Here is a 14,090-nt window from a genome sequence, read left to right as displayed (position 1 = left end):
ATATGTTCTTTACCTTTGAAAACACATATAAGAGCACTTTTTAAAAATTCAAGTTCTCAGTTTTTTGCATCAAATGAAAATAGTATAATTTTACAAGCATTTTGACTATTTTGTAATAACATTAACATAGTAAGGAGGTATATATAATAAATATGTAACATATATATTACATGTAATTATGTATCAAGAATACATACTACAACAACAGAAGTTATGGACAAATTAATGTTATAACTGAATTTTCAGAGGAATCTTTGTAAAGAGCAGAGAGAAGTTTTAGGAGAAAATTTTAAGGAAAAAGAGTGTAAGAAATTTGAAAAGATTTGGGAAGAAAACAAAGAAAACAAAAGGAGAGGACGATGGATAATAACATGTATTTTTGTAAAGACATATAAAAAGAGTAAAACCAAGTGGCTTTGCTGTTGCATGTGGCTTTGGCTTTGACATTTAAGTAAAGAATTAATCTCAGCATCTTTGAGCTGGTACTTTAAGTAGTACTGTGTGTATGGGTGAGGTCAAGGCTATTTTGAATTATTTTTATTATTTATTTAATATCTTACTTATAGCACCTCTCATACCCTACCAGTCAGTGAAGATGGTGACAGCTAACATTATTTAGGAGCATGCATTTGAGACAGTTATCCATTGTTGCAGTAACTGTTTATAAGAAACACACCACTCATCAATTTTTTTCATCTAAATTGAATCTATAAATTTTGATCAAAATTAAATAACTGATTATTGGAGAAAGTAATAAATGTGGCTTAGGTTTTATAAACACAATGTTCTCCTCTCACTAAAAAAACTGTTTAAAGTTTTTTTGTTTCTTTGATTTTTGTTTTTACTGAGATTTACTAGAGAATTCAAATAACATGATGTCTTAGTCTGTTAGTGCTGCTGTAACAAAACACCTTAGACTGGGTAATTTACAAGGAATAGAAATTTATTTTTTCCAGTCTGGAGGCTGGAAAGTCCAAGATGAAGATGCCAGCATTGCTGTTGGGTGAGGGTTGCTCTCTGCTTCCAAAATGGCACCTTGCTTGATAAAAGGCAGAAGGGCATTCTTTCTTGATAAAAGGCAGAAGGGCAAGAGTGAGAACCTTTCAACCTCAAGACCTTTTATAAGGGCACAAATCCTATTCATGGGGGTGGAGCCTTAATGGCTTAACCACTTCCCAAAGGCTATGCCTCTTACACTGTTGCATTGAGGATTGAATTTCAACATGAATTTCAGAGGGAACAGCATTATTCAAATCATAACACATGGGTAAAATCATGTATTTCTCCCTTTCTTTAAAGAAACAAGTCTTTTAAAAAATGTCCCATAGCAGACACACAAAGCCTCCTTGAAGGGATGAGTCACATAGAACACACATTTTCTTCAACAAATGACATGTAGTTTAGTACCTATCGCATGGTTTTGGGGGAAAACAGACTAATTTTTAATCACAAGGAAGCTTGATACACTATATATTACTCACTGACAAATACATGATCTCCCTTTCCAGCTTTTATTTGAGCAATTGCACTTAGGAACTCCTAATTATACAGTATATCAGCTAAGAGATATGAGATGACAACTTAAAGGCTTTCTTTCAAATTATGCCTTCCATTTATTTTTAAGTAATATTATTTATTATAGAATAGCAGACATTCACAGCACTTTGTACTTCTTAGAATGGAGGGAATGTCCCGAAGACCTTAACATCAGAAAACTTTAACTATTATGTGTCAGTCAAGCAAATGGAAGTTCTAGTAGGTAGAGAAGGAGAATAAGACATGGCAAAATTAGAGAATAGTGACTACACTGGAAAAAAATGGGCTATAAAGACAATTTGAAAGATGTGAAAGCCAATATTTCATGCATGCTAAGAAAAAAGGATGAAAATGTTTTCTCAGGAAAGAAAGTATGGTAGATGGAAAATGGAGCAGTCAGGAAATCGATTGCAGAGCATATGGTAATACACACAGAGAAATTGAAAGTTTAACCATTGGTTTCCAAGTACAGAGTTCACTATTTTGTTCTGATTATCTCATTTACCAACATGACACTTTATAGTGTCCTTTATTTGGAAATGATTAATAGTTTTAATTCAGTATTTCTAGACCTTTTTATGTTCTAAATGTTAGAAATATGTTAATTAACAAAAGCCTTATGTATTATTTATTATGAAGGTAATAAAATATTTTAAAGTACACTTTTTGGTGTCATCTGTCTTTCACTAAGAGTGAAAACACCATTTCCTTTAGAATCGGCTCTATCTGAGTTATCCAAGCTATATGGTTGGGCCGCTTAATCTCCTTGGATCTTATTTTTCCAATTTTAAATGTGAATACTAATACCAACATGTGAATATTATTTAAGATAATATATATTCCTAGAGAAGAGGAGAGGGCCAGGAAATTCGATCTTGCAGCTGCCCTTTTTCTGTCAGGTAACAGGGCTATTGATTGTGATACTTGCACTTAAGGCTGATAATACTCGCCAGAAAAATATTTATAGCTTTCTGTAAGTTAATCTCCAATAAAAAGTCTAGAAACTGCTTTATATCCAAGTACTGGGATTACCACACAAGGGGGTTACCTTGTTTTAATTCTGCTAAAAACTCTGCTTACTAAGTCATCTTATTTACCTAGAGAAAGAAATAATTTAAAGTATATTTTCACTGAACTTCCTAAAGAAAAGCCAGCATGTGAATTTTTCTTCTTTATCCCTCTGTTTTATCACAACCTTCTGATGTTGTTTACCTGTGTTAACTTTTCCAGCATTGACTTTTAGAGAAAAATATGAACCTAGAGGTGCTATCAGTTCTGTCATGATCATTGCATCATTGGACAGAAATAATTGAGCTCTGTTTTTCCTCCAGAAAAAAAACAAACTAAACAAAAACAAAAACTCTATATGCTTGAGTTATGGCAGACTCTACGAGTTAGCTGCTATGATGCACGTTTCCAAATCTGTTTCCTTTAGCTACATTTTGGCTACTTTTGGATGCTGTTAGCCAATGGATAAAAGGAAGATTTCTGCTTCAGTTTTTCTAGAAAATCCGCTCCCTTGACACAGACACTACTGCCCTTTCACATTCTTTCTTCCTGCTGTAGGTGTCTGTATTGACAGAAGCAATGAGGCATCAGCACTGACAACTCAGAACCCTTTAATTAGTTCCAACAACTATCTTGTTATATACTTGTTATGTGAGACAAAAAAAAAAAAAAAGCCTATTTATTTAAGTTTGTGTAAATGGTGTTCTGTTACCTGCAGCTAAAAGCATCCCTATCTTGTGCACTTTGTATGTTAGCCTGTTTGGTCTTCTATAACAAATTATTCTAAACTGGGTAATTTAAAAACAAAAATTTCCACATAGTTCTGGAGATGGGGAAGTTCAAGATCAGCGTGTCATCATGTTCAGGTTCTGGTGAGGGCCTCCTTCCTTCACAGATAAATGTGGTCTCTCTGCAACCTCACATGGCAGAGCGGTCGATCCAGCTCCCAGGATCTCTTTTATAAGGGTACTAATTCCATATAAAGGTAGTAATTACTTCCCAAAGCCCTTACCTCTTAATACCATCACGTTGAGCATTATATTTTAATATATGAATTTTGGGAAGACATAGAAATTTAGGCAATATCACTTGGTTAGGCCACTTTTTCTTTCTAGCCATGAGTCTCCTCACATAGAAAGGTACAGATCAGCTAGATCATGGGGTACATCTATCCCCAAGGATCTTGATATTCATTCCATCATGTTAGCCTTGATCAGGTTACGAGAACTAACGTGGAATTGAAAAGATGATGGTGATCCGAAAATGAATTTTAGTTTCAATTTTGCTAATTGCATCCTTCTCTGATCATAGTCAAGTTTAATAAATTGTTACTTTTAAATCAGATTTGCTGAGAATTAAATGAGAATAATTATTTTGACTTTCCTAACATGCTTCCCTCAGTACTACATTTCATGAATTTATCTTCATGTGTGAGGTAGTAGAAAGAAATGTCTTGAAAAAGAAGAAAATAAATCTGTGGATAAGTTTAAACAATATATATGTAAAATTAATAAAAATTGTATATTATTTATTTATTCAATGCCTCCAGCTCTGAGTGACTTTATTTTTTTCTAGTTAATTACAGAAGTTAAAAAAAAAATGCAGGGGCTGCTAAAATAACCTTGCTTGCTTGATTATAGAAAATATGGCAGAGAACTTTCTATGTGATATCTTGGCTATAATAATTAGGTATCCGCAACTCTGCTGTGTTTATTACAAAGGGAATATGATTATGGATTTATGGAAATGAGAAATTAGACCCAAATGAAGAAAGAAGACATTGTATTGAATTTGTAGTGTTGACCTCGTTGAGGTAAAAAATATGAATTCTTAGTTGGGTTCTCTTGGCTAAACACCAGAAAAAGCTGTAATGTGAAAAAATATATAAGGGAAAGTGTAGAGGAGATACAAGGACTTATCTATGAAAGGCAAATATCTAAGGCAAAAGCAAAATACTGTGTCATGTTTCAAGTTGGAGATTAAATATGGACCCAAAAATGATTGATAAAGTTGATATGAAATATACAACATGTTAAAAAAATAAAGACCAAATCAATCAAGACGCTGAAATAACTCAGCAACTCATTAATTTAGACTCATTGTGTTTGGACTAAACTTGGCTGATGCTCAAATTTCAATCAAACTCCATCCTCTTATATCCAACATCATGTATGCCTGTCTCCTCATTGATGTCTGCATGTACCTGGGGGAAACACGCACCACAAATGCCCTCTTCTGAGGTAAGAGTCAGCTCCAAAGCATTTTTTGACAAACCATTTTTTTTTGGAATTATAGTTTTGAGGTTTTTCTGAGTATCATAGTTTGGGTTTCATCACTCTGCCTCTCTTGGCATATCGCTTGGTCTTAAGGTAGCTATCTCGGTTACTCTGTAGTTATGAGGTGGTAATTCTAAAACCTCTCTCATAATAGAATTCTTATAATAGGTGTATATGAGCCTTTTGGGGGAGAGGTATGAGGAGTTTGAGTGTGAGAAATATAGAGAAACTCAGAAGACAGTGATGTGATGTAGAATCATGACATAAAGAGAAACTGCATTAAGCAGAACCCATGATTACATAGAAGTTGTGGTGTAGGAGAAAAGAACTATAAGGGTAGCAGAAAGTGTCTGAGTCACTATCATGGTGACTCATTAGATTTAGCTTTGATCTAGGATGGCATTTCCATTTCTATGTGGTATGACTGTACGATTGTTGACAGAGTTTCTTGTCTTCTTTACTTACCCATGCATTTTTTATTCAGGGAAACAATGTTTGAGGTCAAACCCCAGGCAAAACAGCTTCACTAAGATATAAAGCCGAGCTACCTGTTTTTGATATTTGTTGCTTGTTTTATTTGGTTCATTGGTGGAAAGTCCTATTTGCTTGTCTATCTTTTAAATAATATTCTATGTGAAACTCTAAAAGGTCATGATGTTTTTACTGTATTTGAAACAAAATATAATCAAGACTTGATTTATAACATGGATTCCTCACTCTAGGTTGACAAAGCTAGTATTATAAAAGAATTCAAATGCAAAGTTTCACTGTAGCAGGTAATATGATGTCCCTTAGGTCTGTCATCCTATATCATTCGCTAAATGCAAGTCCCTTCTGTTATCTGTTTCTACTATACTCTTACCCTAAGCTGCATCTTATCTCCTCCCTTTGGATTTAATTTTTCACTCTAGGCTTCTTTTGCCAACCCGTTCCACTGAGCCATCTGGAATCCCAGCACACCATTGCAAACGAAGCAAAACAACACAATATTACACGGCATCAGTATATTCACTGAATGTTCTCTACTCTTTGCCTTAAATAAAGTCTGTTTCTATTTCAAGGGTACGAGGATCCTTATAAACATATCAAGTGATTGGAGAAGGTTTACTCTTCCATTCTGTATATACAGAGAAATCAGGAATGATGAGGAAGGGAAGGGAGAATGGCAATTTCAACTTCTTCTGGTTCCTCTTACTTTTTCAAAATAACTCCCTTTCACACTCCCTCAAAGACCCTTCCTTTGTGGGGTGACCAACTATCACTGTTTCCCTGGAGCTGTCTCAGTTTTAACCCTGAAAGTTTTGTGCCCTGGAGCACCTCTCAGTTACATACAAATCCGGAGAGAAGGTCACGCTAGACCTGAAGTAATATCACCTCACATCCGTCCTGTGTTCCTAATTCTTGCTCTCATGGAACCACTTGGTCAAACATGGCTTCTATTTCTACTGCTTGATGGAAACTACTAAAAGTTTGAGAGTCTCCCTATTTGATGAAGTGCTCTCTTTTCTTGTGCCTTGAGACAAAGTTCACTAACGATTTTTTTCCTGCCATTCCAGAAACCTCTCAAGTATTTCAGGAACTCTCATGCCATTGATATTTTAATGTTGGTGTTCCTCATGGGCCTTGCTCTTTATTCCCTATTCTACTTACTCTCTATGTTCTTCATGGATGGACTTATTTAATTCCATTGGCTTTAATTATCAATTATATCTAATGATCCTTAAATCGATCTCACATTTGAGCTCTCCCATTTATCTATTTCCTGTTGGAGATTTCCACTAGAAGTTCCACATTCACCTCAATATGTCTCTAACTGAATCATAATCTTTCTCCTGTTCTTCTATTTCTTATTTTGGTAAAACTATGAGTATACACCCAGGGACTTAAACAAGAAAACTGTGACTCATTCCATTTATCTCCCATACAGCTCCCATATCCATCCTCTTACCCTAGACACAGTGTCCAGTTTTAAATATTCTACCTCATTAATACATTTAATATGAACTCTTATTTACATAATTTATCAACCAATCTAAGATCCATTTGAAAGTGAAAGAGGAGGCTAATCAAACAGAATGCTGAGACAACAGGGATGACTGAGATCATTCTGATCTTTGCTTTGGGGTTTTCCAGAAGGATGTGTGTGGGAGCTGGGGATTGGGGGGCGACAGAGAAGGAGATTTATTTTAAGGAATTGACTCACACAACTTGGGGAGGACTGGCAAATCAAAAATCTGCAGGGCAGACTGGCAGGCTGGTGATCTAGGACAAACTGATGTTGCATTCTCAAATCTTAAGGGCATCTGAAGGCAGAATTCTTTCCTCCTTGGAAAACTGCAGCTTTTTCTTAAGGCCTTCAGCTGATTGTATGAGGCCTATTCATATTATGAGGAACCATCTGCTTTACTCAAAATCTATTGATTTTGATGTTAATTTCATCTAAAAAATACCTTCACAGCAACATCTAGACTGACGTTTGACCAAATATCTGGGAACCATAGTCGAGCCAAGATGACACATAAAATTAACCATCATAGCCTCGCTTAAAACTCTTTCAGCTTCAGTATATGTTACATCTCTGCCTTGTAGACTAGCAGTTCCAGAATGAGTTATTCTATTTAATATGTTCTTCTTTTTACCATACACAACTGTCTCATGCTCTAGGATGTCCTCCCTATCATCTCTAAAGTTTATTGCACTATTTTCAGGTTCTTGTGGCCTGGTATACAAATCTCGGGCGTATTAGTATAATTCTGTTTGAAGCTATCTCAGTAGACTCTAGTCTATATTGCTTGAGGACAGGTACCAGATCTTGTTCAACTTTATATCCTTTAGCCTTAGGATAGTGCCTGTCAAATAGTCAATATTGATAAATAAAATTTTTTTGTGTGCTCCTACCATTGTGAGTCATTGTATTAGTTACTAGTGTAATGAAAATAAAAATATAGATATTACTCAAAAGAGCATACAGAATAATTGGGGAACTCTGCATATAAATAAAAGATTTTATGCATCACAAAACAGGAGCTTGTACTGCCCACAGTTATGTCATAGAGTAGCATGTGCATGAAAGAAGGTTAGATGTTGAATCATTATCCACCTAGAAAGGAAAGGGTTTTTTTTGTTTGTTTTAGTTAATTTGTCTGTTTGTTAGCATATTTTGCTTCATTCCTCTGGTAACAAAATTTTGTTTTATTTTCACACTGATTTGTTGAGAAAAAAATACAAATTGTTCCACGATTCATTTTCTCTATCTGCTAATGGGATAGTAACTAAAGTGTGGTAAAACTACAGCACAACAAAAATGGAGAAAGAAAAATACTTTCAATTATGTAAACTTTGACTTAATAAATAGCAAACTTTCTTCTTGCGACACTTTCAGGCAGAATAAATGACATTCAGTGTCTGACAGCAGGGAAAGACATTCACAAGATTAGAAGCGATTTTCTGGATTAGTGGTGACTTTGGGGTCCTCTGAAGCCCATCTCTCTGTCTCCAGATGGAGTTATCCTTTAACCTTCCTGGACAGGTGGCTATCAGTACTCCATCTCCAGGGAGGGTTCTGCTAGTGTTATTAACAACTGTCATTCAACTTGACCTAAGCTCTCAAGTAGAACTATCACATGCTGACTTCAGCTTATTTATATAGTGTTTTTTCAATTGTCTTAATCAGAGAAATAAGAATTTTAGCTGTGAATTTCCAGTGAGAGTATTGAGCTTTGTAAGCCTATAAACAAATTCTATAGCTTCAATTTGATTTCAGTTTTCTTCCATCTAACAAAGAAAAACTATTAATCTCCTTTGTTGTATTAAGATATTCTCAAATTATATAGCAAAATTAAAATAACAGAATGTCTATTTTATAATATTATCTCAAGTTTAATTCAGATTTTACTTCTAAGTGTTGCCTTTTAGAAAACCACAGATTACTCTATGATGATAATCCATTAAATTGTTAGAAGTATTTTAAAAATAAATGTGTATTGAATATATACTATCACTCTTAGTACCCTATCACCCATTGAGAAAAGGGATTTAACTATTTTTTTCCTTGGTTCCAATGATTATTTACTTAAACGACAACACCAAAATTGTTATAGTTTATCCACTGGGGGAAAAAACAAATAATACACACATTATTGGTTATTTTTAGAAGAAAATTTAAGGAAGCTTTACAGATAGCAATCTGTGGGAGAAATGGAAGATGACATAGTTTGAAATAGAATAGACACATTTGAATTCCAAAGACAGCACGTTCTATTTCATTAAAAGCATTGAAATTGATGGTGCAAGTGCAGTAAAACTCAATTAACTGATACCTGACTTGTCTGGAATTTCAATTAGCCATATTTCCTCCATATCTGATTTTTAGAAAATAATGAAAAATGAGGGGGAAGAATCCCTCATTGATATAAACTTAAACACCTTTAGTCATGCCAGTTTTCCCATTCGAACCTCTTCATAAGTCTCCTTGACTTTTCAATTTCTTCTTCCCAATAACCCGCACCTTTCTAATTTCTACCTGCAGCTAGAGTTATCTTGTGAAGTAGAAATCTCTATCTCCATTTCAGTTTAAACATTTGAAAATTGAACAAACTTCTTAGATACCTGACAGACTTTCTTGCCACGACCTATATAGCTCCTTCATGGCCAGCACCCCACTTTTCTCTCCATCATTATCTTAAACCATATTTCACCTTGACTTCCCCTCTAGCTGCTCCTTCCTCTGTCATCTTGGCATTATATTCATGCTCACTCCCACTGCAGAAGTATTTTTTCTTCTGGAAATCTCTTAGCCTAGTGAATATCTGTACATTATAGACTAAGAAGAATAAATCTGATACATGGGTAGATTCCAGCTTAATCCACATGTCCTTAAGGAAACCTTCACCAACATCCTCACACAATGAAATCCACATTGTCTGTTCTCCTAGCACATATTTCTCTTTCATAATTATTATAATGATAATTTAACAAATATTTTGTGATTATTTAATTAAATATGGATTTCTCATTCATTAACCCTTAAAGGGCATCTATATATATTTTTGTTTGTGATATTGTTTCCAGTCCTTAGCACAGTATTTGGTACATAGTGAGTTCCACAAAAGTTGGTTGAATGAATACAAGTACAGATTTCTTATAAAGATAAACTCTTCAGAAATCACTTAGTACTCTTGTTGTGAGGTGTTTTGAATTTCAGATACATTCATGCTATTCGAGAACACAGTGGACGCCCCTCACAATGCTCCCACTCAAACCTACGTGTGGGACTGACTTTCATGCACCGTCAGTAAAGTCAGACTATTTCTCCTGTCAAGGCAGATAGTATTTGCTAGAGAAGAAAAAATGAGTGACACTTAGGGAAGTCTATGATTTTATAACTCATGAGTGACAAAAAGAACCTAGAAATGGATTGCTTACACAGGGAAGTTTGGGAGACCCCAGGATAAAGAGTACAAGGAAATAGTGTGGTGGGTAAAGTTAAGGGAAACAGTGGTGAGAGGTAAATATGAAAGGAAAGAAGACGAAACAGAGTGTGACCCTGGAACCATGAATCAAACGCCACTGCCTGATGCCTCCTTCCCCCTTCCCCCACCACTCTGGACACACACATCTAGACCCTAAGACTTTGAAACAACTTCCTTAACACCTGCCTGTATTACCCTTGAAGACTTAATAAGGACCTTTGAGAACTGGCTTCGGTAAGGTAGGTGAAATCTTATCTACAGCAGGTAATGACCTTCATGGGCACTGATGGCCATCAGTGCTGACATTGAAGCTACAGGAATAACATGTGACATAACATGTTATGTAAATAACACAGGAAAATCTAGATATACAATTATAGAAAAAGGGTTAATTTAGCCACCTGATTTCCCCCATTCCCTTCTAGAAATAGCGTTATGAGCCTGCCCCAAAAGATGAATAGATTAGATGATAGAGAGAGAGAGAGACAGAGAGACATAGACACACCTATACAAATATGCATACATACATATATATGTACATATGTGTATGTATGCACACACATATAGACACAAATGCAGAAATCAGTGTAGATACATATGTATTGAAAAACAGAATGAAAAGCCCTGATCACGTTTAATTGATCTTAAGAAAATTTTGGAATATATGTCCTGCAGTGTGGCTTATGACAAGATCATTAAAATACATAGATTTATTTCCTGTTTTTTAGCATTTACTTTTGTTCAATAGAGGCATGGATTAAAGACAAAAAATAAACTCATTAACATTAATTTTTGTGACTTTTTTAAGCTTATTAGTTTCTAAAATATATACAGTCATCCTTTGGTATCTGCAAGGATTAATTCCCGGACTGCCTCAGACACCAAAATCTGTGCAAACTGCATTCTTGCAGTCCTCCCTGTAAAATCTGCACTATGATAAGTCAGTCTGTAGGGTTTAACGTTCTGAGAATACTTTTATTTTCCATCTGCTGTTGGTTGCAGATGTGTAATCACCCATTCAAAGGGCCTGACTGTATTTACTGAAAAAAATACAAGAATAAGTGGGTTCCTGCAGTCAAACCTGTGTTGTTCAAGGGTCAACCTGTATTTTAAATCTGAATGCTAAGAAATATGCAATTATGTATTTTTAAAAGCATGCATTTACTTGCAAGACTAATGTATTTTGCTCTGAGGAGAAATAGTTACTAGTGCGAAAATCAGATTAATATATATGAAGTTTCAGAGCTATGAGATACTTTCGTGACCATTTATTCATTCATTTGTACTACTCAAGTAGTATTTATGGCTGGTCAGCCTTATAGCTGATAGAAAATAGATAAAGATTCTGTCCTTAGGGAATGTCTGCATATGAATTGAAATGTTCTAAATTACTAGCTGGAACATAGTGAATACTTTGAGAGTTATGTCTCTGGTAGTTCAGAGCAAGGGTGTCTTCATCTAACAGGGAAGATCAGAAAAGTTTCACTGAGCTAATTAACTTGCCCTTCCCTTGAAGAGTGAGCATGATCAACAAATGCAAAAATGAATTGTCAATGGATTTTTTTATGGTAGCAGAATTCTTTCTTTAAATGCAATAGTTTGTGGGACTTTAGGAAATAAAATGGACAAGTGCATTTGGAACAGAGGTGGATGGTTGAATATCCCACTACAGGTTGTATTCTCCCCGACATTTCCATAAAATCTAGATTGACCTCATCTAAACACCACTTTTGCATGCAAAAGGAAGCTTGAGAATAAGTGTTTTACTGGTGATCATGTAGCCAACTAAGAGGTGACAGTTATTTAACAGCAAAATAAGTGGTAGAACTTAGGTCCCCTGACTTCTACTTAGGATGAAAGGTATTGAAAAACAAGTAGGGTTCACACATCAGGTATTTGGTGTAACTCTCAGCTCCGCCATTTGCTAGCTGTATGCTCTTGAGCACCACATGTAACATCTCAGAATTCAGTGTCCTCATCTGAAAAAATCAAGTATTATCCAGTACCACTTGAAAGCATCTGATGTATATCCTGGAATATAGTAGGAATCTAAAACTTGTTGTAAAAGACCCCTGGATTCGTCTAATTCTTCCACATATGAACACGAACACCAGTAAACTTTTCTTAAAATGACTGCAGGCACTGTATGTTAGCTAACTAACACGTTTCACCCTGTTATATCAATTCAGTTTGGCAAGGTCACCAGAGTTTGCACTATTACTGGTGTTGTGCTCTTATTTAAATCTTGTCTTTCTTTTCTTTTTTTTTTTTTTTTTTGAAGGATGAAATTGGTTACAGATTGAGGAGAGTTGAAACTAATGCCAGTACAAGTGGAAGCTGGCTTGGAATCATTGGACATGCTAAAAGTAGTGATTTGCTGGCCTTAAGCCAACACTCACAAATACAAAACTGGTCATATGTTCAATTAAAAATAACTGTGAAATGTTAGAAAAATGATTTAAAAGAGAATACATCAAAGTAAGCTGAAAGAATGCAGAAATGGAGAAATCTTTAAAAATATGTGAAAATTATCAGAAAAAAAATCTAGTTATCCAAATGCAAAAGAAGATACCCGTATATACAGAATGGTTGTTCAGATAGCTTTACACAGATTTCTCTGCATAAGAAAAAAACCCTCATTTTCATATTTTCTTGGAAATGTTCCCAAAATACAAATACGATTCAATCAAATCTCTCCTCAAAATTCTTCTAAAAATATTTTTTTGAGTTCTTACATAAAACAATAAGAATATTTGTCTATAAAAATTAAAGTCCAGCGGGTGTGGTGACTCAAGCCTGTAATCCCAGCACTTTAGGAGGCCGAGGGGGGTGGATCATTTGAGGTCAGGAGTTCGAGGGCAGCCTGGCCAACATGGTGAAACCCTGTCTCTGCTAAAAATACAAAAATTAGCCAGGCATGGTGGTGTGTGCCTGCAGTCCCAGTTTACTCAGGGGGCTGAGGCAGGAGAATCACTGGAACCCAGGAAGCGGAGGTTGCAGTGAGCCAAGATCATGCCATTGCACTCCAGCCTGGGCAATAAAGCAAGATTCCATCTCGAATAGAAAATTAAAGTCCATTATTTTATTCTATGAAATATTAATTTAAGCAAACTGAAAGAACTAAAATTTGAGATGATAGATTAATTTATAAAACTAAATATGCATTTGAGCATTTCAACTAATGTGTTTGTTGCTGTCTTGTATTGAATCCACTTAAATAGCCACATACAGAGATACGCACACAAATTTAGACATACAGCCACACTTGTTACATAGGTATTTCTTGCTACGTTTGTATAATTTCAATATTTACACACATGTCCAGGAAATCTTTAGGTATGACAGTGGACAGACAACAGTCTCTTTTACATCTGAAATAACCGTGATTAGTATGAAATCATTTAGTTACCGTACAAAATGGCATCACAACCAGTGATCTAACAGAGCTTGGAAAGGAGTGACTCACATAGAATAACCCCATGAAGACAAGTTGAATGGTTTTCTATTCTGACAAAAAATTTATTTTGAACATGTGTTGATCCATGCTTTTAGTCAGATGCTTGGCCACCTAAGGAGATAGACAAGTAAAAGTTCTGGGATATTCATACCAGTAGCTTCACCTTCAGCAAGACTCAAAGAACCTTATAAAAAGTAATAACCTTAGCCAGTGTTTTACCTGTTACCTATATAAATGTAATCATTTCTTGGTGAGGGTTCAGCTGAGGAAGAATCTCTTCACTATTATTTCTTTACGCTTGATGGAACTGAGATAGAAACAAATCAGAACATCACAAAACAA

Source organism: Macaca thibetana, chromosome 9, assembly GCF_024542745.1.
Source record: "Macaca thibetana thibetana isolate TM-01 chromosome 9, ASM2454274v1, whole genome shotgun sequence".
In the NCBI taxonomy this organism is placed as follows: domain Eukaryota; kingdom Metazoa; phylum Chordata; class Mammalia; order Primates; family Cercopithecidae; genus Macaca; species Macaca thibetana.
Note: the sequence above shows the minus strand (reverse complement) of the source record.